The sequence below is a fragment of the Periplaneta americana genome, chromosome 1, assembly GCF_040183065.1.
Source record: "Periplaneta americana isolate PAMFEO1 chromosome 1, P.americana_PAMFEO1_priV1, whole genome shotgun sequence".
NCBI classification, from domain to species: Eukaryota; Metazoa; Arthropoda; class Insecta; order Blattodea; family Blattidae; genus Periplaneta; species Periplaneta americana.
This window is the reverse complement of record NC_091117.1, coordinates 64,074,649-64,099,439: the sequence shown is the minus strand read 5'-3', so window position 1 is coordinate 64,099,439 and position 24,791 is coordinate 64,074,649. Positions and strand designations below refer to the sequence as shown.

Here is a 24,791-nt window from a genome sequence, read left to right as displayed (position 1 = left end):
CTCTGTTTCCATAGCAACATCTGGAATGAAAGACAAGTCTCAGCTCTGTGTAATGGGCAAAATGACGAATGCGTTCACCTGGTTTTACGGTACCCGAGATGTGAACGAATGCAACCTACATGCAGAACATAACAAACGACCCGTTATATCCATCATCTGGCATTGTGGCTGACGCACATGGCGAGCCCGTATGCAGCGACTTGACACGCCTCCCGTTTTGTTTATTATTTGTGACTTCCGGACGGATTTTCCAAGCCAGGAGCAAATCCATGAATAAGAAGTGACTGACAATCATTGTGCGTAGCAAACGTACACTTATTACCATGTGACTGTGTGCCTATGAAATATGGATGCTTGACAACGGTTGTCACCCACTGACGTCACAATGGAAGTGTTACCAGGTTACTATTTGAGGATTGTGTTGTGACTCAAGCTCAACCGGATCAAAATGACAAGATGGTAGAGGATCCTGAGATAAGTACAAGGTGAGCCACTGAAACGGGCGATTTTAAAACTTTAATAAATTATTGCACTGATTACTTTGAAACGAAACTTTCACTTTACATTTTAAAGTATATACAATAGCATTTACCTTACCCTTTGACATTCTTATTTTCTGAACACTATATCCCGCAGGTGGGACCCATTTCGTTGCACACATTCTTCAAGTCTAAGTCTAGCCGTGTGACTGGTCGCACCATCCTGTTGAAACCACGTGTCTCTATTGATGAGAGGATTATTGGCAATTTGTGGAGACAAAAATTCTTGAATCATTCAGACATATTGCTGTTATGTTACAGTAACAGATGTCCCATTATCGTTCTCAAGGAAATCACTGGTCAACAAAATTAAACATATTTTTTGTTAAAAGATAAAGAATGGCTGATTCTTGTAGCATTATTCGTGCTGATTTCAAATCTGTTCTCAAAATTTTCTATCACCCATGGTTTTTAAGTAATAATATTATGTGTACTTCAGACATTTCTAGTATCGATACCTTGTAACATTTTACCTAAAATCATATTTATTTACCTAAAACAGTGGCGGCTCCTGCATATTTCTTAAGAAGAGGAAAGAAGTTAACAGCGCAAAATGACATCTTCTTGAGAGAAACATGCTACAAATTAGCCTACATGCATACATGTAAGACCAGATAGTGTTGGGGTTGGCCTTCTCTTTTGTATAGCAATAATCTGTTTTTGTAAACTTAGTTTCCTAAATTGTCCAAAATATATTATGTTTTCACTTCCATTCATTGTTGGATAATTGCACAAATTAACGATTACAAGGAAATTCACAAACTCGCAGAATTTTTCGCGCACACTACAGCATCACACGTGTTGGAAGAGACTAGCTACTAACACATAACCAGAACCGTTTTACGGAAGTGGGAATGGGAAATAATCTGTTAGGAAAGCGAGAACACTGCACCCACCCACGTGGTCTGTGTTGCCACATGTACATTTTACAAGTTCAGTATCACATGCTTTTGAAGAATGTCAGTTCTTGTAAAGTCATATCGCTCTGGCCATACTACCATTATTGTTCAAAGCTGCAGGTGACCGATTAATTTTTTTATGTTAAAAATAATGTACTTTCAATTTCAAATATATTTCTAAAACTTGGCTGTTGTCCTGTCTAGTAGACAATGAATGGAAGTGAATTTCAGGGGCCAAAAAGATCTGCGATACTAACGTAGAACTACTTCCTCTTTATTTTATATACATCTAACTTCAACTTTCAGATATCCTCAAAAGTTTCAAACAATGAATAGTAGCTTATATAAAGTGCAATGAACAATATATTTTGTTTTATAAATGAAAAAAAAGTTTATACGGTGCCTTTCATAGCTTTGCGTTAAAACTGTTTTTATCGTGCATCCTCCTAGCTGTGTTATAGTATGGTTGAATGCAGTATCGTTAGATGGCAGCGGTAGCGAGCTTGCTGCACGACCAGTCGGTTTCTATTTCCCGTCCATGCGCTGATTCAGAGGAGGATCTCCTCCCTCTCCGTTCATTTACTTGCTTTAAAACTCTGCTTCTTTCTCTGGCCGCTAGTGCGCTGTTGTCTGTGTGTGTTAACTACAGTAAAGGAGGAAAGGATCGACTTCCCTCCACACAAACAATCTCGCATCTTTGTCATAGTTTCCTAGCAGCATATGACTGCGCGTCGTTTAAAACTCGATCAACCGAAGTTTTCTTATAGCTGTGAACTTAAAAATTATTGAATCTTCCTCGAATTTCAAGGCATATATTTCATTTGGTATTTACTTTCAAAAGAAGAAAAATGTGAGGAGGACGTTCCTCCCTTCCCTCTCCTCCCCCGAGAAACCGCCACTGACCTAAAATGTGTGTGAAATAGATTTTAGTCTATACTTCGCTTGAGAAACATCTCTTTTGAGTCTCGGGCAGTAATCTGACAGAATATTTGGGCTCCATTTTTCCTGGTAGCGCCTTTCCATTTCAGAAAAATCCTGATGAAAACGCTCTCCATGTTCGTCACTCACTATCCCAAGGGTTTGAAGAAAGAAAAAATAGACGAGAATCCAACAAGTTGTTTTGAGAGATACATGACGTCCCATCACGTTATAGTTCTGAATCAGCTCGCTGACAAGTTTCTGTAATCTTCTGATCTGTGGTTTCAAAAAAGTAACAGTCTGTTGAATGATCATTAGGTTCTCGGCATATTATTGGAATTGGAAAAGGCATATGACGGAATCCTTTTAGCCAACCAGTTTGCTAATATAGAATTACATGGAGCACAACAGATTTCTGGAGCCCAGTTCCTGTCATTTATTTTTCAATCAAAAGAACACTCGTAAGCTCTTTTAACTAGTTTAGTAAAATTTACCTGTGTGCTTTCAAAGTTAATTAACCACAAACGTAACAAAAATTGTTTGTGACTTGCACAGTATTTCGAGGTATGTTTCACTTTATAAGACACTTTTATCACATTTAAAATTAGGACAAAGAAAACATGGGTTATGAAACTTGTTTCATGAATGTAAGTTCCAATTCAACTGAGAATTAATACTAACTCTCACAATCTTATGAGGAATAAAATTCATTTTTATGAATTCTGATTTCACAGGCAACAGTGATCTAAAGTTCGAGATCAATGGTTAAAGCAATAAAATGACATATTTGAAATATTTTCTTTCCATTAGCATGTTAAGGATTGTATATGCCAATAAAAATAAATCAGATTTTCTAAAATTACAAAAAAAATGGTGGATGGTAGAAAAATTCTGACTTCATTTTCGGAATTAGCTGATGACATTACATAAGAAACAACAGTAGACTACCACCAAAGATATGGTATATATGGATTTGATGACTGGAGAGGAATGCGTAGTGAGGCGTATGGTGGAACCGGCTTAGCCGGACAACAAAATCGCCACGCAACTCATTGCCTCAGAGGTGCATAAAACGTCTACTTGAGGTGAAGTGCTTAGAGATATTCCATGTTCCGCTAATTAGTACGTCTATGCGTCTGAGGCATCTCTGATTGAGATTCTGGCTGATATGTATAGCCTATCTGTTATTTACCAGGCAGTACCGTACATCTCACTTGACGATATGTGTCAGAGGAAGAACGATTGTTTGTATACATCTGAAATCTCAGGCAATATGTAGGCCTACATAGTCGGCGATGTATGCACTGGAGGGGGAAAAGAATTGGTCACCCTACCCCATTATCTCATGGCTTAGTTGCCTCATGAGAGATACCTTACTTGCGTCACTTATGAGGTTCAAACCTGTCTTCGGACAGTTCACTAAACAACAATAACTCTGGGAATTCTACTCCAAAGCTACCCTTGATTGTGGGTTCGAATAACATTTGGGCCGATTTCTTGTTTGAGTGTTTAAATTTTTTCCTTAATTGTAAAGCGAATGACAGATAATCGCATGGCGAATCCTCGATATCATCTCGCCAAAACAACCAGCTCTCTATTACCAATTCAATTAAAGGCATACAATAACACAATTGATACAGAATCCTCACATAACCGCTTACAACTCGTTCTCACGATTTTGCTTGTCGTCCTCCGTTGCCGTTGGATCCGAGGTCCACAGGTTCAAATCCGACCGAGAGCGATAATATTCTTAGCGTCTCTTCCTCCAGCAGTGAGGTAAAGTTTGAAACATCCATGCCTTAGAGATAAGGCACACAAAAAAACCCTGTCCCAGATAGAAGACTCTGGGCAAAATACAGTATGTAGTCTATATTTCGTCTGAGTTGAATATGGACGCTAAGTAGCCTCTACAGCTGAAAGCGTCGTTAAACAAAATCACTACTAATACTCGTACCACTACTAATATATAACGCTCATCTTACACCGCAGTCAACTTCTCTAACGTTCCCCCCCCCCCATCGCTAAGTGATAGCTATTAGGTCACGTGCATTTGCGGCCTTTTCGCCTTCAAAATTTTCTACAGTGGAGCAGCGAAATCCGGAGTGAGACAAGTGGCCAAAAGGCTTGGAGCTCACATTCAGTTTTTCGCAGCCTCGAACTTCATTGCAACGATGCGTTTTTCGTACCTTTAAAGCTTCTCCTCTCTTTCAATTCAAAGTCAGTCGCAAGCTCAACGGCACTTCCTGTTATACACCTCACACACTCTTTAAAACCTATTTAACAGGCAAAATGTTCACAAACAACTTAAAAAGTGCATTTTACCTGTGCCACAACATATATTCAAAGTTCCCCTTCTGCTTCAATACATTTTTAACATCTCCGATAATTGTTCTCATATACTCTACTAATCTTTCTTGCGAAATGTTTCACTTTCTCCATAACTTAAAAACTACAAAAACTCTATGGTATATACCATTCCCAAAATACATTCATGACACAATGTACGAGTTAATAATTCTTTCAGTGTTCGCAATTAGAAAAGCAAAAATGTTTTCATTACGCTGCGTACGATTGAGTAGTCCCTTCAGTAGTTCACAAGAGACTGAGGTGAACTGCACGCACGCTACGCCCGACAAATGCCCTTGAGCTTCGGTGCGTACGACAGGCGCACTATGGGAGGTAACGTTACTGTTGTCCCGTGTCTACTGATGCTGCTGCTGCTACTACTACTACTACTACTACTACTACTACTACTACTACTACTACTACTACTACTACTACTACTATTAAATTACAAAGTTTATGCAGCGTCATTAAAAAACGGCGTCAAGAACTCGTTCCCACGCTTCTGCTGCTCCGTGCTAATACCTACTAATACTGAAAGTGAAGCTGGAAGCTTGTTTCAGAAAACTTGGTCTCAATTGATCCATTATTTTAATTATTGTTACAGGTACAATTAGTTCACAACTTTCCTTAGTAATTACCTCAAGGGTTTTTCTTTATCGTTGTGCATGTTTTAAATGCTTAAAACCACTCAACATGTGACGATACATTATTATTAAAAAACATATACATTTATAATCTACCTCAGGGTATAGAGATAGTTTTAACTCGTCAAGTTTTCTCTTCGCCAACAAAATAATCATACACAGCTTTATGTACGGTATCGTAGTGGTGCATTATATTATGTTTTCGTCTACCTTTTATAATTTTCTGACATATAAGGCACTGAGAATGTTTTCTAGCTGCTACAATAAAATACCAGCTTTCCCATAACATATCAAAATAACATAGTTGGTGATCACATTTCTTTCGTTTTCCTATGTCCATTATGCATTACAGGTAATTACAACTCAAGAGACAAGAGAATATTGAAGAATTCTGAACAGTTAACTAGAGCACCCCACTCCTTTTCCATCGCAACAATACCATCCTTTCTCTGCGCTCGCGAGTTATTTCTTCGACTCTCCTCCTTTAGCTGAGTGCTCGCCTTCAACGAGCACCGTTTGGACAGGTTTGTTCTAGACCATACCTGCACAAACAGCGCTCAACGAGCGCGCGCGCTCCTTCGGAGCCGGAGAGCCGTATTTACCGCTCGCCGAAACGGAGAGGAAGATACGTCAGAATGACATAGACTTGCTATAGGTAGAGGAGAGGGAAACGACCACTCAGTTATCTAGTGGAGTGCAGTGTGTAGGCCTATTCTCAGTAACTGTTTTATGTTGCTTACCTACTGCTACAGTACAGTATGGAGGAATCTAAAAGACAGAACATAACATTTAACATTTAAAGATTTACAGCTCGAACTTATTGATCTTCAATGTGGCCTAAGGGCTAAAGATCGTTTGAATAATACTACTAGCCTGGTTGAGTTTTACAAGACTAAACATTAGCAATAATATCCACGACTACACAGGCTGGTTGTGAAAGTGATTGCTATGTTTGTGCTCAACATTTATATTTGTGAGCAACTGTTTTCTATAATCAACTTTAATAAAGGCAGACATCGAACTTCTGTAACTGATGTTTCATTACGATCAGTAGGCTACTGTTCCTATGAGCTGCCAACAGCATAAAACCTCGTTTTGATATACTGATAAATAGAAATATAACAAAATTATGTTGTACATTTAAGTATCTATAGAATTTCTATTATTTCTGTAAAATAAATATTTCTTTATTAATTAATAATAGTCCAAGATAATTTTGCAAACACTGAACGGGAATTCATTTCATAAACACTCGTAATAGTACTTCCTTTTGTGTATATTTTGTACGAGATCATCTCTTCCTCCAGTCCACTCTTATACGGAGCGCAGCTAATATCTGCATTCCGCTCATGAGCTGTGAGCCGGCTCGGAGAGCGCAAACCTTGTGCAGGCCTGTTCTAGACCCTCTGTTTCATAGCACCGGATACTACATGCAACACATGCAGATTGGCACAGCTATTGTAGATCCTGACTTGCAATAAAAGTGATTTATTACTCTGTAATACCGCAGCGTTATTTGCTTTCCTAAGCATTCATTATTACACGCAAATATTTGACTTAGAAGCCAGTGCTAAATTGTCGTTAATCAAGCGGCAGATGCAGTAACAATATGTCCCACATTGCAGATATGACCCCGTCATTTACGCGCATACCTGTGAATTTCATTCATACAGAAGTACCAACTCGCCGATTATTACATTCCTTCTGTCCAGTATAACAAAAACGACAACTTTTTCAAGGATAATGTTGAAAATGATAAATTACTTGAGGCTGGATAATCGTCTGCAACATGGAACCATGACCTCATTCTTTTGTAATAGTGTGAGACATTACGTAATGGTCTCGATGATTATGGCTCATTGGTTTAGTGCATTTCAGAGCAGAAGAAACGTAGATCATTCTTAAGTCTCGAAATGCTCAAGATGAAGCTTACATATTCATATTATAATTCGAAGTTTTATTTTACTTCAGTTATTACTTTATTGCCAAATTTTGTTGGCCTGGATAGCGCAGTCGGTATAGTGCTGGCCTTCTGTGCTCGAGATTGCGAGTTCGATCCCGGCCCAAGTCGATGGCATTTAAGTGTGCTTAAAAGCGACAGGCTCAAGTCAGTAGATTTACTGGCATGTAAAAAACTCCTGCATGACAAAATTCCGGCACACCGGCGACGCTGATATAACCTCGGCAGTTGCGAGCGTCGTTAAATTAAACATGATTAATTAAAATTGCCAAATTTTGTATTACATTATTTCATTTCTTAAGGGGTTAGGTACAGCTTACAGCAGTAAAAGTTTTAGAAATATTCAACATTTTTTTCTCCATTACTGTATCTTGTAAAATAATGAAAATTGGTATGTGTAAAACACTGTCCTTCTGCTACTGGTATATGAAAAAAATATTTTTAGGATTTAAAAAAATTATTTATATATTTTTTAAAAAACTCAAAATGTTGTCAGTTCACTGTGCAGTGATGAAGCGTTTCCCTCACAACTCATAAACTTAACTTTTTCATGATCTCTCTCTTTCATTTTATTCGTGAAATTCATGTTTACAATATCATCCTCTTTCAACTACAGTCCTTAATAAATAATACTTTTTTTTATTTTGTGTTAGAAGAAAATACTGATATTTGACCATTTTTAAAAATGAATTTATTTTTTATCAGACAATCTATCAAAGGTAGAGAAGTGGTCTTGCATCATATTGTAGATATGACATACATAAATACACACAAAAAACTTCATCACAGAATGTTGGATAGTATTTGACTTACTGTATGTGGGAAACGCTTCATCACTGCACAGTGAACTGAATTTTGAAGGAAAAAATCTAAATAATTTTTTTAAATTATTGTAAAAATATTTTTTTTTATATAACAGGAGGACAGTGTCTTACATATACTAATTTTCATTATTGTACAAGATACAATAATGGAGGAAAAAATGTTGAATATTTCCAAAATTTTACTGCTGTAAGGTATACCTAACCTCTTAAAAAGTTTTCTATATAAACTATTATTTTATGTTCCATATTAATTATATTTGTTAATTAGTTTATTGTTAGTTTTACTTTTAATTACTCACTAATTTATTCGTCAGTTTAATTCCTTTTTACTTATCATTACTTCATTTCCATATTTTATATTTGTTTCAATTTCCGTTAATTTCCATTATTTATACATTTTATTTCAGTGTTTTAGTTAGCTTTATTCATTACCATATTTCTATATTCCCTTTTTAATTCATTACTTCGTTCCAATTTCACAAATATCGGTTTAGAGTCTACTTTAATGATTAATTATTCATTCTTGTGCAAGTTAATTTCTTACTTATATGGGGAGGCTACTTGTACACTTTTAATAAACTCTCCTGTGAAAGTTTGACTTTGTGGCTTAGGAATACATCATTCTCATCCCTTCATTTCACTGTTTAATTTTATTTTAATATATTTTATTAATGATGTGAATCTGTGAAGAGGTATGCCATGTACTAGGGCGAGTTATACATGTAAGTGTAGTGTCGGGAATGGGTGAGGAAGATGATGAGGAAGGGAGAAGGGGAAACCCAGTGCCGGCCGTAGCCTATATTTTATTTTAATTTATTTTATTAATTAACTATTTTATTTTAATTCAATCTTATTTATCACTAATTTATATTATTTTAGCCTAATTTAATAATTCGCACATTTTTTAATTTGCCTTAGTGCAATTTATTAGTTCACTAGACATGTTTAATTTTTTTCTGTGTATTTTAGTATTCTATTTTATTTTAATTTAATCCGATTTATCACTAATTTATATTATTTTAGCCTAATTTAATAATTCACACATTTTAAAATTTGTCTCAGTGCAATTTATTAATTCTCTAGACTTGTTAATTTTTTTCTGTCTATATTAGTATTCTATTTTATTTTAATTTAATCTGATTTGTCACTAATTTACATTATTTTAGCCTAATTTAATAATTCACACATTTTTTAATTTGCCTTAATGCAATTTATTAATTTACTAGACTTATTTAATCGGTCTGGTTGGCTCAGTTGGTATAGCGCTGACCTTCTATGCCCGAGGTTGCGGGTTCGATCCCGGGCCAGATCGATGGCATTTAAATGTGCTTAAATGCGACAGGCTCATGTCTGTAGATTTACTGGCATACAAAAGAACTCTTCCGGGACAAAATTCCGGCACTCTGGCGTCGCTGATATAATCTTGGCAGTTGCGAGCGTCGTTAAATAAAACATAACATTTTAAAGATTATTTAATTTTTTTGTCTATTTTAGTATTCTATTTTGTTTGAGTGTAATTTATTCTTTTACTGTTTTAAAATAATTTATTCTTTTAATGTTTTAAAATAATTTATTTATTTATTTATTTATTTCATCCGGCGGGGTTAAGAACATCAGGTCTTCACTACCACACCATCAGAATACAAATAAGCTGTTTTAAAATAAATTATTCTTTTACTGTTTTAACATAATTTATTCACTCACTGTTTTATTTTATTTCAGTTCAATACTCATAGAATATAATTTAATCGTTCATTATTTTATTTTAGTCTAATTATATTAATTCATTACATATTTTAGATAATTTTGTCTAATTTCTTCAGTCATTGTTTATTTTACTTCAGTCTATTTTATTCCTTCACTATTTTAATTTATTGCTGCCTATTTTATTCATTCACTGTTTCTATTGTATAGATTATTATATGTTTAGTTAATTAGATTTAATTATATTTATTTCAGGTCACAGTGTCCGACACTAAATATCCACAACAAACATTGACCACACCAGTACACCTTGTGGAAGTCGTACAAAAGGATTGACTAAGTAAGTAAACATGACTACAGAGAAATCTCCAGTACAGAATCTACTCAGTCGATAATGGCCATGCAATGAATTGTCTAATTTGCAAAAGATGTTCAACCTGTGTGATGAAATTGGCTAGGAAAACGATAAATTAAAGAAATGCTCAAGAGAGGTATAGGCTATTTATTTAAAACTAGAATTCCATGGTTACACTGTAACAACACTACACTGATATTGTTGTGACATTACCGCGGAAACTGCTGCATAATTTCCAAAATTTAATCATAACTCAAGTTATAAGTTCAGAAAAGCGAAAGGAAATTTTACTTAATGGCGACTATGCGTTGAAAAATCCGCATGCAATGTTAGTCGTATAACTAATAGCACGACTGAAAATTTAGTTGAAAATGTTACTTTCATCATGTATTGCTGAAGGTATATCTACTCGTAGTGTCTTAAAAATAGTACAGAAACGCTGAAGTATTGAAATGTTATGATAATTTAATGTACGCATAATTTTAAATGTTTTTATGATAAATACCTCAGAGGTAATGTATGATAAGTCACAATTATTAAATAATGAGATTATAGAACTACTGAATTCCTTAGGGTGAGATCTAGCTGAATACACTGGATGAACCAAAAGTAATGTCATTAATTTCAGGGGGTTATTCTTTGAGTATTTCAAAGCAAAAAGTGTAATGTAATTTTGCTCGTTTTTGTTCTCTTTTCGAGATACAAATTATTTGATTTGAAACATTTTATAGCGCGTTTTGGGAAAGCCATTGATTTAATTCCCAATATGCTCAGTCAATTTAAAAGAACAGTGTATTATGATAATAAACTATTGAAAGAATTTTAGTTTTGTCCTTTAGATGTGCAGAAATTTGGTCCGAACAAATGTAATATTTTAAAATTCCATTTTTCAAAACGAAAAGTTACATTCGTTTTTTAAAAAGTTACAACAAATGAATTTTTGTCTGGCAGTAAATCTCAGAATCATGTCGCAAACAGTAGACACTAACAGAGAACTAAAACGGCACTGCACATGTCTCTCAAAACAATTGGCGTGCGTCATACCGTTTTAACGCTGCTTGCCTACTTGGCTTATGCTAACGTAACTGCCGCTACCACATTCCGTATAGTAGCGAGCCCAAGCAAAATAAATGCACTGTAATAGTACGAGTATTATTAAATTCCATTCAATTTCGGAGCACTGAGTAATGTTGGAATACAAACAGATGTGACACCGTTGAAATCTTCTCTATTTCTCTATTATGTATTGGTGACTTACCTTAAAGTGAAGGTGAATCCTTGCAATTCGAAGGCGGACTCTCTCAGCACCTGGAATTAAAGATGCTGCAGTTAAATTTGAGTTCATAAGCAACAAAATTACATGCAACATTTACTTCCGATTTAAGTAGTTATTAAAAATTTTATCGTGTCAGATAATGTTTGAAGTTCTTACATCAGCTGACAAAAAAAATTTTACTGCGAAAATTGAAATAGAGAAGGAAAGGCGATATTCCTACTTTGAATTGTTCTCTCAGGAATTACCTTTAGATATTTAAGGATCTCCCTTGGCAAAATTTAAGTCGCAGTTTTTTTTTCTTGATTATCTTCATTCTTAATATTCTTTTCTAGCAACATCTTACTCTGATAGTTAGGCCTACATAATTATATTTCTTCATGTTTTTTTTCTTTTTTTTTTTTCTAGGACGAATCATTGGAAACGTCTTCTCTGGCTGTGCTTCGATATGGTGAGTGTAAACCCAGTCTTTTTTAAATTGAGATGGTAAAGCATTTTTTTTTGTTAGGAAATAGGATCTGGCTTTTTAACCTTTTCTTAGCATCTTAAAAGTATTTATTTCAGTCACTGACTTCACAGCATATGTTTAAGGTGCTACACCTTTACATTACATATTTAAAAGACGTATGAACGTTTTCGTTGGTCTACGCCAACATCATCAGATACGAAGTACATTTCAGCAATATCAGTGCTCTCTACATAATATCTACAAATGAGTCATTCCACGTCAAATCGCACAGCAATAAAACACGACCTTCTCGGAAATGGTCGAATTTTTTTTTCATGAATTCCAGACATCAAATAAGGAGACCCGTATTTTTTTATTTTCACAATTATTAATTATTTGTGTAGTTATGAATATTTGAAGTTACGCAAATTATGCGCGCACTGTTACATAAACTCGCTTGGAACTTTGTGTCTACAAATAATTGAGATTTGCGGTTTGGCGCATTTGAAAGACTAAATATAACACTTTTTATTACTTTAGGCCTATCACTAATAAATTTAAAATTTGGCCTATTTTTTTAATTATTTCTTTTTCAAAGCAAAATTACTATATTAAATAGCCAAGTTAAAAAAATCTGAAAAAATATAGACTTATTCGCTGATGTATTATCTGTAAACTATTACATTTATAAATATGAGATCGGCACCCATACATTTGTAACAATTAATTTTCCGGAGGCATGCACGCGCTCGCGATGCCCAGCTAATGAACTGCTTGCAGCCATAGGCTAGAAGGCTGCCCGTGGAAATTTCCCGTTGCATCTGATGTCACCATACTAATCATCAAATGATTAATACCTTAAGGAACAGTAAATATCTTATCTAAAATTATTTTATTATTGTCAGCTCAGGGGGAAGCCCTTCACAGTTTATACTGTAATATAGCCAAGTGTTTGATGATAGCAAGCCTGGGTAAGGCAGTAAACTTTATGGCAGTAAACAGATGGCATGAGAGAAAAATAATCAGTTTGGGTTTGAATTTCGCGCAGTGACGTGACTTCTATACAACATGAGTGATGGTAAAGATCGCGTAATATATAACAAGTGTTTAAATCCATTTACCTTCCTAATCACGCTTTTAAAAAGAAAAGTACACTAAGACGCGTAAGTCGCGACTTATTGATAAAGCTCAATTTAAAGGAGTCTTTGAGTGTGCAAATATGTGATTTGTTCCGTAAAAATCAATCAATTTCCGCATAGGTCAGGTGAAATTATATGTGAAGCCGGTAGTTCTTGTGATATTAATAAACATGAATCAAATGAAAGTGCGGACAGAGAAAGTGATTATCCCAGTATTTCTTCTAGAAGTTCTATGGATACAGTGCTAGAAATAAGTAATATTGAGGAATTAAACAAGAGTTTGACGTCAATAGAATCCCCTATCAAGAAAAGAAAGATACAACAAAACGATACCCCCGTGAAAAGTTTCAAAAGTAAAAGGCTCCCTAGCATGTTAAGTTTTTCATGTAGAAGATGCATCATCATCCATTCAAAAGTCAGCCATATTTTATTTTTGACAGAATGCAAAGAAAGTACAACCTGAAAATTACATAATTATTGCAGACTTTTCTGAAAATTATTCATTTGTAATACAAGATTCAATACAAGGTGTGCATTGGAACATATGCCAAGCCACAATACAGTACAATTTTAATTTTACTTCCTACTTTATTTTATTTTATATTCTCTTATAGGCCTATTAATATTATATCTGAACTGTGACCGAACACGAGCGCTGCTCATTCGGTTTCAAATTTTGTTAATACTACTGCATCTCCTTTTTTATATTGATTGTATTATTTTATTTCTATTTCTCTTATTTGTAATTATATTCTTTATTCTGTATATTTAAATAAATAAATAAATAAGTAAATAAATCCTTTCCTAGTATATTTCAAAGGAGATACAGAAATTCGTTACAAAAGTAACGTCATCTCAGAAACCATGAAACATGACACCGATCCCTTTCACTTTTTTCAATCCTAAGCAATCAATTTCTTAAAGCAAGAATTCAACGATATGAAAAAAATCATCTACTTTTCCAATGGATCAAGTTCACAAAAATTAAAAAAATAATTGCTTACATGAAGACGATTATGGAATTAGTGCTGAATGACACTTCTTTGCAATGTCGCATGGTAAAGGTCCATGTGTTGGCATTGGAGATACTGTTAAAAGACTTGCCACGAGAGTTAGGCTATACAAGATCCTATAACAACACAAAAAAGAACTGTTTGATTAGTCACAAAAAACATTTCTAACGTGTCATTTATATTTTGTCCATTCAATAAACACAAAAACCACACTGAAAATTTGCAGGCCAGATACCATAATCTAAAACCAATAACTGGTACATTAAAATTATATTCTTTCATTCCGTTGTCAAAAACTGAAGATTTAGTAAAACAATTTTCTTTCAAGAAAGAAGGTAGGCGAATGAAAATTTAAAATGTGAATGAAAAGAAACATTTGAAAAGCATAATGAACAATTATTTGAAGACATCATAATAAGTAAATTAGCAGTGTTTCCTCGAGTAACTTGATCCGTACTGGGTGTAATGTTGCAACGTTCAGTCAATTATCCAGCGCCGATAAACCTCTTAGCGCGCTTTAACGCTTCCCGTCCACTGCTGCTGCGCCGACAGCTACACATTCTGTCATAAGTAATTAAATTTCCATTAAACTATTGGAGATCCCATTCTGATTTTTTTCTGGAATTATTAAGAATACTTCAGTGCACCTAGTAGGCATTTTTTTAGGTTTTTAATAGGGCTATTTCACATTGATGTATATGTTTTAAAAATTGAATTATAAAAAAATATTTGAAATAATTATATTAAAATTAGTTAGTAAATATTTAATAAAAGACAGTACTTTAAGCTTTTAAATGCAATTTAAAAAAAATTTTAACATCAATATCGTCAGAAATATGACGCTTTAAATGTTGCATTGTGCGACATTTTTAACGAATTTTAACATGTAATATTTTAAAAGCATGTGGACTTAGGAGGAAATAAAAATGTTGGTTGATGAGACCCATAGAGTTGGTAAAAAAAATATAAACGCAATTAGAAATATGAAGGTCAAAATTTGTATAATTTTGTGCGATTTGACGTGGAATGACTCAAATACAAAACATACGAGTATTTAGTGGCATGCAAAATGAGACATATTAAAAACCAACATTGCTGTGATACACATTGACATTCAATATGACTGCCTTGATTGTCACTTTTAAAATACACGTATAAATTACAAAAAATATTGATTTACATATATATATATATATATATATATATATATATAAATGCAAGTCTTCACATATGAGATAATAAAATGACATGATTTAAAAGTGATAAAAATAATAAAATATAAAACTAAGATAAAAAAGTATTATGAATGTAAAGAGTTGCAAAATTACAGTAATTACATTTATTATATTCCTATTTCTGTTTCACAATTATATATATATATATTTCCACCATTCAGAAACGTATGTATCATGGTTTGTGTCACGTAATTATTTGAATTTTTTTTCAAGTTTATATGGTTTTATTATAAATGCCAATGTATTATACGTTGGGTTGTTTGATGTTGATTAATGATGTATATTTGTTTTTGTCGATAATGCTGTTCGTCCAATCTGGAAGTAATTGAATTCAATAAGTTGATGACTCAATTTTTAACGGATTTAACATTTGATTTGTATGATATGTTAAATAGAAGAAACTTACATGGCGATGTATTGTTGATATCCAATACTGTATTTGTAATGAACGTGTGGTATGGCGCAAGTCAAGTATCAGAATTAACTGAAAAAGATCAAATATTGAATAAATAAATCACTACTAATGATATTGATGAAGCAAGTATTTGACTGGCATCATATGAATTTAAATGAAAGTCAAAATTCGGTGCAGTTATTTTGGGTAATGAAATAGTTACGAAAATAAATATTTGTGTGCGGTTATTATGTACTAGTAGCAGTCTATTTGCTTAACATTATTGCCTTAGAATTTATCTTTAGCAATTGAAAATAGACGACAGGGGATTCGTATAATCCCAATAATTTCGCTGAACGTTTAGGTGGTTGGTGGTTGTGTCATTGTGTGGGTTTAGATCATTGTAGGTTCTAATATATATGAATGTTGCATTGTTAAAAGTTAATTCATTTATATCCTTCATGTTATATTGTGGGTTACATCGGCCCGCTGCCACTAGGAAGCAGTAATACGTTACCGATTGCATGGCACGATCCTGCTAAAAGGAACGTTATGCGTAAAATGTTACAGAAATGGTAGCGGACATTTTTTAAAAACTACATAAATATTTCACGTTGAAAGTCCACAAAAGTAGTACGTGTTAAACATTTTTATCATCGTTGTTGTATGTTAACCTTTAAGAGTCCTCTTGTCTAGTATATAACATCATTCGCAGGTAATAGTTAACGTTCCCTCTCTTTTTTTTCTTCCCTCCCCCCCAAAAGCTGGTCTCTTCTCCCTTAAACAAGCTAAAAATCTCTTACTGTTAAATAAAAGAATTGACAAAAATTCTGACATACTCAATTATAATTCAGGCAGAGTGTGAACACATTGTTCGACAAAGGGTAAACCAACCGAGCGAGATAGCGCATGCGTTCCGCACGGGTCTAGCATTCGGGAGATCCGCGGTTCAAATCTCTGGACCGACCAACCTGACTGTGGTTTTTCCGTGATTTTCCTCACTTACTTCGGCAAATGCCGGGTTAGGATTTTCATTGCCACCACGGTCCAATTTCCTTCCTCTTCCCTGTATAAAAATAATTTAGATCTTCATCATCTCAGTCCATAGGCATATTCAGGTCATGACGCATGTCTTCGTCCGCTTGCAGGAGGAACGTCCTCTCCGAAACCGTCTCTGGGTTCCAAGCCTTTCCCAATATTTTTGCCAGGATTTATTTCTTAAGAAGGCTTCCGAGGGCACTTCGACACCTTAGAAGGGCTGTCGGAATGGATCCTGACGGTCTGAACTTAAGGCGGGGGGTATAATGGGTCTATTGGGTAAGCGGGTGAGGGGTTTCATGCGGTCGGTAGGCTGGTACACCTTATTCTCATTCATCCCATAATTCGGGGTGCACAATAGGCTACTGTCGAGCCGACGTGCTGAAGGGTCGTTTCTAACCCGCCCCTAGCCATTCAGTACTATCCCTACTACTGCTAGGGTGAACCAAACAGGAAACAACATATTTGACCCTTTATCTAGTAAGATTCTCAAAATGTGTACAAATTAGGATTACGAAGTATTGCATGCACAAATTAGAATTACGAAGTACGTATTCCTCATCATAGACACCGGCGTAGCTCAGTCGGTAGCGTGTTTGCCTTCTGATCTGGAGCTGCATTTGGGCGTGGGTTCGATACCTGCTTGGACTGATTATCTGGTTAGGTCCCCCCCCCGAAGGTTTTGAACTGTAAGGCGAATATCAGGTAACAACAAGACTAATTCTCGGACTCATCTTAATAAATATTATAACCAATTCAATCAACGCTAAATAACTTATAGTCAGGCAGCATACATTTCAGAGTGCGCAGAAACCGACTGTTTCTACCAGTCAGACTGGAGTGGGGATTAAATAATTTGTCTTGAGATTCTTGAAGAGTACAGGTCTGCTCTTGTGAAGTAAGGTTTAGGGGAGACTGTTGTACCCTCAGCATAGTGTACCTTTGAACATTTTTTGTTTTTTAGTTTTTGCTACTACCTATAGGACTCAAACTAAAATAGATTGTAGAGAAAACCGCTAAGTAGCTCTGGTTGTAGTTTCGGTTTGATTTATTGCAAAGTGTGAGTTCTGTGGACAAAATAAGTTCTTTTAGAACCAAAAGTAAGCATTTCGTTCATTGATATATGTTTTCTAACACGAAACCATATTGTATTTGTTACTATCAATCAAGTAGAGTGTGTTCCGTATCATCTGGTGAGTAATAACATATTTTAATTTCCATGATTTATTCCAACGTGTACCCTCTTGTAACTTTGAACACAAAACATCTTGTACCATGGAACAAGTCTGGAGTTAAGAAGAAAGCTGTTGAAACTGTTATTGCTCCTCCAGGAAATAAAATGTAAATCAGAGAAGCCTGCTCTTGTTTATGATGGCAAATATATTTTAAATGTGATTGTCAGTTTTTACAGCTATATTCTCACCTATATTCCATATGGTTCAACTTACAAGAGGGTATGTTCCAAGGTACATGAACCTGTTGTACCTTTGAACACATTACATATCCCTTCATTTGATTTCCTCCATCCTTAATAGATCTATAAAACAGAAAAATACATACAAGAAGTTGTAAAAGAATCTTCAATAATTATTTGAAGCATTTTTTTCATTTTTAAAATTTCATTTCCCAAAATAAAAAAAAAATAAAATGTGAAAAGTGTTTAAAGGTACAACAGTCTCCCCTACTCCAGGTAGTGTAATATAGCATTGTTGTATTCGTACTACGTTAGCGTATTTCAGGTTAATCTCAAAATACAAAATCGTCTACCTTTCTGTCACGCCTCTCGTTATCGGTTAATTGGTGTAGAGTAATGACGTCAGGTGCGAATCCAGAACAGAAACGAAATGTTTTGAATGTTGTCTGGCTATAGTAGCATCGATAAATAAACGACTAAAAAAATCATCTTCATCATGAACACATGACTTTTAGGACCAAAATTAGACCTGTCCTGGGAAATAATTTTTTTAATTATCTTGTTTATGTCATTTTTCTGGGCGGTCAAGATCTCGTCTTCCAAGAGAGTGCTATTTCATGACCAGTTTAGGAACTCTTTCATCTTCCATTCTATGAATGTTTTGAAGCAAATTTTCGTAATATTGCTTAACTTCTTCTACAGTGTTTTCGATGTTCTAGTTCCCCCAGATGTAAAGGTCCCTTTACTTGTCTACTCGCATAAAATCAAATATGGCCAGTGCTGTCATGGAGGCCATACGGGGCTATGCATCATATGGGAACCTACAATTTTTTTAATTAATCGTATGGGAAAAAGAAAATTTTGTCTGTACGGAGCCATACGGCATATGGGTGCCAAAGTTTTGTACACGGAGATCTGTACAGATATTAGATCATCTCTTGCTGTTCCTAATGTATTTTGTTTGATGTTCACAAAAATTGTCCACCTCTGCAGCACTGGAATCCAGAATTATATAAAATAATGGTTGAAAAACAAGAAGTGCTGCAAATACACACTCCAAGATTAATCGAGACAAGTGTGCATCTACGGTGGGGCTACATGGTGTATTCTTTAAATCAAACTTGTTTTACAATTAAAATGTAAAGCAAAACAATTTCTTTACTTCTTCTTTAATATTAGAAAAATCATTAAATGACAGTCGGAGAGATAGAGAGAGGAGAATAAAATACATTTCAAGGTAGAAAACAAGGGATGGGGCATATGGCCAAGAAAAAAATTACCATGACAGCACTAAATATGGCCAACTTAAAATTATGCTCAGTTTTGCACAATAATCAGTTATGTAGCTCGGGTGGTAGTGCGTTTGCCTGCTGACCGTGGCTGCGCTAGGACGTGAGTTCCATTCTTGCTTGGGTTGATTTTATGGTTGAGTTTTTTCCGAGGTTTTCCCCAATTGTAAGGTGAATGTCTCGGCCTAATTTCGCCAAATACCATCTCGTTATCACCAATTCCATCGATGCTAAGCAACCAGTAGATGACAGAGCGTCGTCGAATATAACCGACGAAAAAAATCTTGCGGAAAGCGACCTAAGTCAGTAACATGCACAGAAGGAAGTTATGATCATGTCATAGAGAACCGCTCACACATAAATTGGCGTAAAGCTACCAAACGAGGAAGAGTGGGGATTCTGAAGCAGGAAGTTCCGACTCGTCTTCACATTTACAAGATGATGCGATGCACATCTCTCGCGCTGAGAGCTATCTACCAGCCGTGGGTCCATCGTTGAATCTGGGAAGCCTTGTCTGAGTTCGTTAACTCTTGACACAGCTGTATGGCAACACGCACCTGACGAAGCACAGGAGCAAAACACTGCGGAAGAAATGAGGCAAAAAACGCAGGAGATCTTTGATCTTGACACTTCTGCTTCAGACGGATGTGGATGGTAGTGTAGAGATGTGCAGGAGAGAGAGGTGTACGTATTCATTCTTCAGTACAGTATTACGACATACAGAAAAATAACACAATAAAACACGAATGCAATTGTAGTAATTCCATAAATAGAATGGCAAAGGGCAATGTCCTTTTATACGGGCCCTCTCATCTTATAGGCATTAATGGACAAACTGGACAAACCCTTAGAGAAAGGAAAGAGTTGCAGAGGATATTTCAGTTTGTATTAATTTTATTATCTGTCAAAATCTTTTCGCTCGCATTCCTGATACCCTGTTAAGAGTTTGCAGAAATATAGCAATGGAATCAGCAATTTCGAAAAAACACGACACGATGGACTAATATTTATGATCATCATAAACAGTTATAATACGTGCTGTTCACGAAAGAATTGTGAGGTTTTACTGTTACGTTGCTCCATTATTTTTCGGTGAGAAAATGTAAAGCATGTACAGATTCATCATTTAACTGTTCAAGTTTCTTTTTATGTCAGATTAGCTTCGCTGACATCGTTTCTCATTACTTGAAGGATGAATTACAAAATGGCAAAGCAGAAAAATTCGTTTTGCGTTCAGATGGGACTCTACCCATTTTCAGCATGATGTGAGAGACTACCTCAATCGTGTTCTTCCACAGCACTGGGTTGGACGTGCTACAGATGCAGACAACCATCTCGTTTGGTGGCCGCCACGTTCCCCAGACTTAACAACGTGAGATTTCTTCCTGTGGGGGTATGTGGAAGACAAATTTCACCTACCTCCCATGCCCAGGTCCCTAAGGAATCTTTAGGAACGGATCACTACCGCCTTAGATGTGCGTCGGGTGAACATTTGCGCATATTGAGGGACTTTAAGTGATGTACACCAAACTTGAACAGTTACGCTTCGGACTGGGACTTTTCATCAATTTATAATTTATGTAATATAGAAAATGAATGTCTTTGAAACCCCATATTTCATTTTTGAACACTATGCATAATATAGAACACGATACAGGGGACTATCGTCGGCCAGTTTGACTCCTTATCGAGCAATGACTGATGCCATATAGGGGTGTGACTCAGGGTGGGGGTGAAATCTAAAATACAATTAAGCCTGGTTACAGATTTCCCCCTCAATATCTAAATTGACGTGTTTTTTGTTTAAACTGAATTCAATTTAAGCAATTAGTTATTTAGACTGGGAAGTTTTGAAATAAAAGTCCTGTAGACTATGTAATAGAGCCCATTATACTCTGCGGGCCTAAAAATAAACTTTTATAGGGTAAAAAAAAAGTCTTTTGTTTACTTATACTTATATTTATTTAGTTGGCAACAACCTATTTTCAGCTTGATTGGATTTAATATCAACTCCAGAAGGAATTTCGGTTTCAACAGATCCCGACATAATTTCTAACAATAGAACATTGTTTATTTAATTCAGAGACTGGTAATTTAACAACAAAGAAATAATAGCATCATGAATGGCCTCCCACAACGAATAATTTTTATTCTACGTATTCTTTTTTTTTTTCTAGTATACAACGTAGAAACACAAAGCGAATTCCTAACTTATAAAAATAAAACTCTTATCAAAGAGTTTTAATTTATTCAATTACGGACTATTGCGTCACAAAATAATGTATGAACCTTCGACGAAATTTCATATTTAAACCTCGGTCCACTTGCACTCTCGGGCTTAAGGCCTTCGGCAACAACCCCGTAGCCTTCGCTATAAACAGCTTCATTTCGCCCGTGGTACACAAATTAATATTTAAAGAAACACACTAATGTCTCTGTGGAAGTATCATTATTTTCACACCAACTCCTGTCCGCTGGGTACAAAACTGAGAACCTGAACCGCAGCAAGGATCAACCAATATTTTATAATAATTTGCAATATAACACCGGATTCCTCTGGCTTCGTCGTCGACAAGCAACCGCGCGGAGTTTCCTTTTCCGTACAAATAAGAATTTCCACGTGGAATGCCGGTGGTCAGTTAATGGCGACCACAAGGTTACGTGTTATCAGTTATCACCATAAATTTTCCCTGGCTACCGCGTCCGAGTAACACTGCCAGGCATTGCGTCAGCGTACTTATGCCAGCGATACTGTTGTGCGATAAAGAAAATTTTCGACAGAAAATTGTCTGAAATAGAAATTTTTGTACTATATTTTTCCGGAAAAATTTTCCGCCTAATCAAACAGTCATTTTCTTCGTCCTCTTGTTTATAGCATCGCTCACTAGCCACATCTTTATCAAACGTTAAGTCGTAAGTCGTCTAACATTTGATGGTTGCGTCAGTCTACTAATTCAAAACATTGTCACCAGTGGTGGGGTGTGATCTGAAGAGCTGTGATTTTGTCGCTGTGATAGGTTTGTCACTGGTTCCGACTATGACTACAGTCTCAAAGTCACAGCTCAGAAAAATCGCCATTCTTGCCCGATAAGTTATGTGAATCATAGCGAAGGTGACTGATGTACAGTCTTAGAAAAAAGCTTTGTCGCACAAATACTTTAAAGTCTCAGAAAAAAGACAGTGCGTATGTCAGACATACAACGAAACAAAACTAATTTTATTACTTCAACTAGTCCTTTTGTGAACTAGGTCGCTCGTTCTCTGATCATGCGCAATGCCTCATTTCTGGAACTTACAAAGTATCTGTGCGACAAAACTTTTTTTAAGACTGTACGTATATGTGACAGCTCTAGAGTCCAGACAACTACAAGTCAGAAGATTAACTCGAAGGATAACATAACTATTATAGGTTAACAAATGGCAAAACTCCGTTATGGGAGGTTACTAAACCTTACCGCTGCGCTGGAGGCGGAGTCGGAGTTTCCCTCCATTAATCTGGACTGCTACTGATTGACAAGTCATCTGATGCATCACTGCTATCGGTTAAACATTCTCCTAACGAAATTATTCTGTCAGTTTCACTGTCTATTACATTAGCACAAGAAAAAAATTGTTCTTTGTTATTTTTAACGTGCTCAACACATTTCTTCCACTTGTCTTTTCCATATTCTGCGAAAAGGCGACAACACAATAGTTCCTTTAAGTTAAGTGGGGATCCAATTTCTGTTATAAAAATTAACACTATAAAAGGCATTTCTGTTCATGTAAATTTAAGCAATACCAAATTTCAGAAGATTGCTCCATTTTCAATTATATAAAATATATTTAGTTTCAGATTCCCAAGCTGCATTGCACGAAACAGGCATTGTGCAAAACATAATTTTGTTTTTTATCCCACAAAATTTACTGCCTTCCTTATTCACCATTTAACAATCGGTGATGAACACAAACAAAGAACCCGTATCTAATGACAGTATTGGAAATATTTTGTGAAGCCAGCATCTCACGTTGTTAACGTTGTCGTCACATTGCTCAAGGGCAGAGAATGACTCTCCTCTCTTATGACGCTTACAAATACCTTTATGCCATCTAATATTAGCCCTGTACATACGTATATTAAACTAATGAATCATGCATGACATTCTACAGAAAGGAAGAACCCACAAGATCATTGAGAAATGAAAGTGAAGATGATTGATGATGATGAAAAAGATTATGATGATGATGGTCAATAAGAAAAAGAGGGAGTTGATGATAAATGAGGCAAAATGAAACGATAAGAAAAAAGATGAAAATTATGAATAAAAAAGATGAAGATGATGAATAAGAAAAAATGAAGATAATGGTGATAATGAATAAGAAAAAAGATGAAGATGAGTAAAAAAGATTATGAATAAGAAAAAAGATGAAAATGTTGAAGTATGAGAAAAAAGATTAAGATGATGGACAAAAAAATATGAAAATGATGATGATGATGATGATGAATAAGAAAAAGATTATGATGATGTATAAGGAAAAAATGAAGATGGTGAATAAGAAAAAGTATGAAAATGATTAATAAGAAAAAAGATTAAGGTGATAAATAAGAAAAACAATGAAGATGATGAAGAATAAGAAAAAATATGAATATGGTGATGAATAAGAAAAAAGATGAAAATACAAATAAATAAGAAAAAAGATGATGTTCATGATGATGATGATGATGATGATGATGATGATGAATAAGAAAAAGATGATAATGTATAAGAAAAAGATGATGATTAATAAGAAAAAGATGAAGATGATGATGAATAAGAAACAGATGGAGATGATGATGAATAAGAAAAAGATGGAGATTATGATGAATAAGGAAAAAGATGGAGATGATGAATAAGAAAAAAGATGGAGATGATGAATAAGAAAAAATATGATGGATAAGAAAAAAGATGAAGATGATGAATAAGAAAAAGATGGAGATGATGAATAATAAAAAAGATGAAGATGATGAATAAGAAAAAAATATGAATAAGAAAAAAATTGAAGATGAATACGAAAAAAGATGAAGATGATGAATACGAAAAAAGATGAAGATGATGAATAAGAAAAAAGATGAAGATAATGAATAAGAAAAAAGATGAAGATGATGAATAGGAAAAAAGATGAAAATGAATAAGAAAAAGATGGTGATGAAAAAAGATGACGATAATGAAGTGGAGAAAGTTGAAGATGACAATGAGAAAATATGAAGATTAAAATTGTACCAGTAATGAAAGTGGTGGAGAAAAGATGAATGTGAAGATGATGGCGAAGAAGAAAAATATTAAGATGAAGATAGTGAAGGTGACGATGAAGGCTGTCATAAAGGCTGCTTAGCATGATG

General features: G+C 35.0%; 1 protein-coding gene across 4 annotated transcripts in view; it reads right to left on the bottom strand.

Moving 5' to 3' along the window:
* Exn (Ephexin) overlaps positions 1–24,791 on the bottom strand; it is a 467,843-nt gene that overhangs the window by 235,607 nt on the left and 207,445 nt on the right. For all 4 annotated transcript variants that reach the window (XM_069821311.1, XM_069821340.1, XM_069821349.1 and 1 more), the window contains exon 4: positions 11,448–11,497. The gene's annotated coding sequence lies outside the window, so the exon portion shown is untranslated. The remainder of the gene's footprint in view (positions 1–11,447; positions 11,498–24,791) is intronic.